At 49.1% G+C, this 5,024-nt stretch overlaps 1 long non-coding RNA gene across 1 annotated transcript; it reads right to left on the bottom strand.

Moving 5' to 3' along the window:
- Window positions 1-444: 444 nt before the first annotated feature.
- LOC144370094 (uncharacterized) lies at window positions 445-4,740 on the bottom strand. Its single transcript, XR_013430034.1, has 2 exons — window positions 4,386-4,740; window positions 445-1,973 (listed from the first exon to the last, which is right to left on the bottom strand). It is a non-coding gene; the product is annotated as an uncharacterized LOC144370094 (long non-coding RNA).
- Window positions 4,741-5,024: the final 284 nt, after the last annotated feature.

Below are 5,024 nucleotides of genomic sequence, written 5' to 3'. Positions count from 1 at the left end.
GTAACCAGGCTTCCATATCAATCGACTCAAACAACCACATATCAAAATAATTTTTGTGTCTAATTAAGCATATACAGACTTTTACCTTGTCATTAATACCTAAACCATGCAGGGTATCAACGTTTCACATAGCATTTGCATTAATGTGGAAGGATGTGCACTCATAAAGATACTGCATCTTTTTACATGAGGACTGAAGCATTAGAAGGAGGCCCTGAACCAATTCACCATGATTCTAGAGGAGGAAAGTGTGTTCATCTAACTAGACACCCAGGTAGAGGATGCAGCTGTGGATATAGATGTTGTAGATACAGATACAAATAGAGACAGCCCTGGACTGATTCCCATGATGCTAGGGGATGCACAGTGTGTGTCTACTATAGACCCAGAGGTAGCTGTACGGTACAGCTGCAGATGTAGATGATGGAGACACAGACATGTCTATGAAGAGAGAGAGACGGTGTTTTTATTATGTAGTCACTCACATGGCTATGGAGGCTGAAAAGCTCATGGAGCACAGAGAACAGGAGACCTGATGATGCAGCCCCAACCTGAAAGCAGGAGAGCCAATGTCCCAGCTCTGTAGTCAGGCTGGACATGTCCCTCTCCCAGGAGGTCAACCTTGTATTCTGCTTGGCCTCCACCTGACCCTAGGTTTCTGTTTGGGGGGGGGGTGAGGGCATCTGCTGTTCTTAGTCCCTCCAGTCACATGTCAATCCCACCCAGAAATACCTTCACAGAGACTCCTAGGTGCACTGAGTCTGTGCCTACTTCCTGGTCCAACCAGCTGTCTTGGGTTGAAATCCCCAACCAGAGTCTGGTCAAGGGCTTCCATCCATGGTCTTCTTGGGGAAGAAAACTGGGGTAGCCAGGAACACATGAGATGGCCCCTGCTGTGGTCAGACACTGCTGTGGTGTTGTGATTCTGTCCAGCAGCTGGGCATTCTTCCAAGGTCCAGGGGACACAAAGCAGTGACCATCAGCAGCCCATCATAATCATGCTGTCCATCTTGTGAGTCTGCTGCTGGCCAACCAGAAGGTGTGGGGTCTGTGCTTTGGAGCTCCTGCCCTGCACTCTGCTTCTGCAGACCACCCTTCCTCCACCCTGTGTGCTGAGCATCCATGTCACCCCTGAGCCCTGGGAGGGCAGAGGCCTCCTCCCTCCTTCCCTCCAGGTTGTCTTTCAGTGGCAGGGCTGCAGTCCTGTCCTGCCCCTCCTGCATCAGCAGGGAGAAGGAGCAAGGAGGAGGAAGCCTTGGACAGCTCCTGCTCCTCATACTGCAGCCCTGTCCACGACCCTGGGGAGGAGTCTGTGGGAGCCCAGACGCTTAGACATTTGGGTTTGGAAGGAGGTGGCTATGGAGCACATGCTGCAGAGGTGGTCTGTGCCCATCAGGGAGGAAGAGCAGTGGAGAGACTGTCCTTCCAGGCACCCTGGTGGACAGCTCTCTGGTGCCTTTCCTGAGGTTTCTCAGAATCACAACACCACAGCAGCGTCTGACCACAGCAGGGGCCATCACATGTGTTCCTGCTCTGTTGTCCCCTGTTCCCAGCTACCCCAGTTTTTCCCCAAGAAGACCCTGGACGGAAGCCCTTGACCAGACTCTGGTTGGGGATTTCATCTCAAAACTGGTTGGACCAGAAAATTGGCACAGACACAAGTGCACTCAGAGAATCTTGGACAACCTGATGCGGAGAATCTCCAGAGGCCAACTCTAGGATGTGGTCATTGAGTGAGAGTTTAGAATCTAAACATCATCAAGTAGTTCACTAACGAGAGTCTGGAGCAAGCCTGACATTACAGAAGACTCAAAAGGCCGTTCCCATGAGCAGAGATGGGAGGAGAGGACCTGTGGCGGGCGTGGCAGACACAGATGTGGGTCCCAAAGGCCAGAATCGAGCTGGGGAAGAGAGAGTGGCATTTCCATCTCAAACCTCAGTGTGGCTCATGCCTCTTGACGGGAGTTCAGGATCTATAAAATAAATGATTATACCAATTTCTCACTGAAAGCTACTGAGGTTATCGATACAAATCAAATTATCCTGCATAATTTTGACATTTTCCCAGAAAAGTCCTTCTAAAAAGAAACCAGCTGCCTGTCTCTTCCTTGGTGCTAGGTTATTGGCTTTCAGAATTGTCACCACGAAAAATAAAATACTTAAGGCCTCAAGAGCTGCTGTTGATTAAGTCACCAGGTTTCCCAGGGGGCTATCTGCCACTGCACTGCTTTCCTCTTATGGGAGATGAACGTGGTTCAGTGGGAACAGTGAGACGTCTGGTGCCGCGCACAAGCCAGTGCCTGGACAGGAACGGGTGCCCAAGCCACCGGCATCTCTGCTGCAGGCTTTCTGTGGGCAGCTGGGCACAGGGGAGCTGCTGTGCTGGGCAGAATCACACAGTGTGGCTTGATCACCAAGGAGCTGAGGCAGGAGTAGAGCATCTGCCTGTGTGGCCCGAATTTTGAGAGAACTGGCATCTCGCTCGCAAGAAGCTTGGGAGGCTTTGAGAGCCAAATGCAGTCAAAAAACTCACTGGGCAATAGACAGGTCAGAGCTGTCTATGGGATGCACTTGTGTGTGCTGTGTATACACACATACACCTACTCACCCACCTGACCTCCTATAAACACATGCACACATATAAGATACACACATACGCATAGACCTGCATCTAAAAAACATATGTGTACATATATGTATAGCACCTGCAAACACACATGTATATGCACATACACATGTATATAAACATGTACATACACACAGATACACACACATACATGTAACTGGTACACATAAGCATGTGCACAGAAACGTCACATATGCATGTGCATGCACATACATGCATATATACACATGACAGGCACCCTAATCTACCTAATGCATATGAGTTCTAGTGGTGGTGGTCACGTCTCACTGCAGAAGTACACGGCCAACTCCCTCAACCTATTACAGTGCCATGTGCTGCATGTTACATGCACAGTGTACCTTTCTCAGATCCAAAATCAGGCTGGATTTCAAAGTGGCAATTCTCAATGGGAGGGCTACTCAGGGTTATGGACCATAAAGATGCCAGTTCTCTCAAAACTGATCTATAGATTCAATGCAATTCCAATCAAAATCGGCTGTTTTGTAAGTTAGTGAGCAGATCATAAAATGTACGTGAAAACGCAGAGTCCCGAGACATCCTAAGAAGGACTTTGATTCCCAGTGGCCCCCGCCAGGGCCAGGAGACCAGAGGCTTTCCGCACCTAGCATCCTCGCTGCACAGCATACAGAGGCAGCCTGGGCAGCACAGGCCGAGGGACCTCAGCCTGGCAGCCAGCGGCACTCCTGTCCACAGGCAGCCCACGGGGGTCCCAGGGAAGGGCCAGGGTGGTCTCAGGCGGGCTTCCCTCCCTGCGGAGCTCCCTTGAGCTGCAGGGTACACTGGACCTCCTTCTGTGGCTGAACCTGGCCTGAGCTGGAAAGCGCCGGTCCTTTCATCTGAGGGGCCTTTATACCCAGTGCATTTTCCCACCAGAGTTTATGAATTTAAGCTTGTAATTTTCTTTTCTTTTTCTTTTCTTTTTTTTTTTTTTTGGTACTGGGGATTGAACTCAGGGGCACTCAACCTCTGAGCCACATCCCCAGCACTGTTTTGTATTTTATTTAGAGACAGGGTCTCACTGAGTTGCTTAGCACCTCACTGTTGCTGAGGCTGGCCTTGAACTCACAATCCTCCTGTCTTAGCCTCCGGAGCCACTGGGATTTCAGGTGTGCACCACTGTGACCGGCGAAACTTGTATTTCTAACTAGAAAATAAAAAGAAAAAATTCCCCTTGATGAAATTTCATTTTTAAAAGTTTTTCTTATTGATTTTTGATATTAGTTTTGTTTACTATAGAAAATGTGGCAAATATAAATCGATATTAATAAAGGACTCTCGTCAGAGTCCACTACAGTTCAACTTTTGTTCCCAACACTCATGTGTCTTTCCTTCTGGTCTTTCTTAGTGTCTGTCCCCCCATGATCTCTCACTGGCCAGTATTTCTGCATCTTGTTTTGTGACTCCTGCTGCTACCTAGCTGGCTGTGCTAATTGTGTGGGCTTGACAGACAGCGACATACCCCCTGTGCTGTGACCACCCCATGAAGACTGTGTCTATCTGGGGTCCCAGTGTGAGCAGGCTCCACCCAGGGATTAAAGATGGTGTGCGGCTCCCACAACTCGGCAAAAAAGCAAACAAACAAGCAAAAAACAAAGTCCGTGACCTGGTGGGTCTCTTTGAACAGCCCAGTAAAGTCTGCATTCTTTGAGAACAAAATAGACAAGTCTAAATGTGTAACATGAAGCTAGGCAAACTGCCGCTGTGTCACAGGTGTTCGCGTTAATACTGGGAAACGTACCTTGAAATGCCTACGGGTGACCCTCCCGCTCTGTGGGAACCCATCTTGAGATCACGTGGCCTCTTGCAGCAGGGGCTGAGTGCAGCCTTCCTGGGTCTCCTCTTCATCCTGTTCATCTGATCTCTTGACGCCTTCCTTTCTTTTCTCTGGAGGAAGGAGTTTGACGTGTGACTTCGTGCCTTTGTGTCAGGGTGACTGGCGGTGCCCTGGTCTGTGCCACGCTGGGCCAGCCGCAGGCTGAGGCAGGGCAGCACCTCTCCCGAGGCGGTCCTGCACAAAGCCCCGGGGAAGGGGCCCAGGCTGTGAGCGGGACCTCTATTCTGGTCCACGCTGCCGCTGTTTAATGGAGAGTCATTTATACGTTTCAGTGGACAGAATCAAAGGGTGATCTGAATTTATTCCAGGCAATTTCTTCTTTTGTTTTTCTTAATTCATGAGTATTAATATTCTTTAATGAGGAATTTTTATTTTAGATTTCCTTCTTTCTTTTTGTTAGCTTTCTCTCTCTTCTTTCCCCTTCCCTCCTTTCTGGGAGTGCTGAGCATTAATGAACAACTCAAAGTGATGAAATATTCACAGAGTGTCTGAGCAACTTTTCATAAAAGAAGAGGAGGAGAGGCTTGGTGCGCACTCTAATAA

This window comes from Ictidomys tridecemlineatus, chromosome 13 (genome assembly GCF_052094955.1).
Source record: "Ictidomys tridecemlineatus isolate mIctTri1 chromosome 13, mIctTri1.hap1, whole genome shotgun sequence".
Taxonomy (NCBI): domain Eukaryota; kingdom Metazoa; phylum Chordata; class Mammalia; order Rodentia; family Sciuridae; genus Ictidomys; species Ictidomys tridecemlineatus.
The sequence above is the reverse complement of the archived record's forward strand: the minus strand, read 5'-3'. Positions and strand labels throughout refer to the sequence as shown.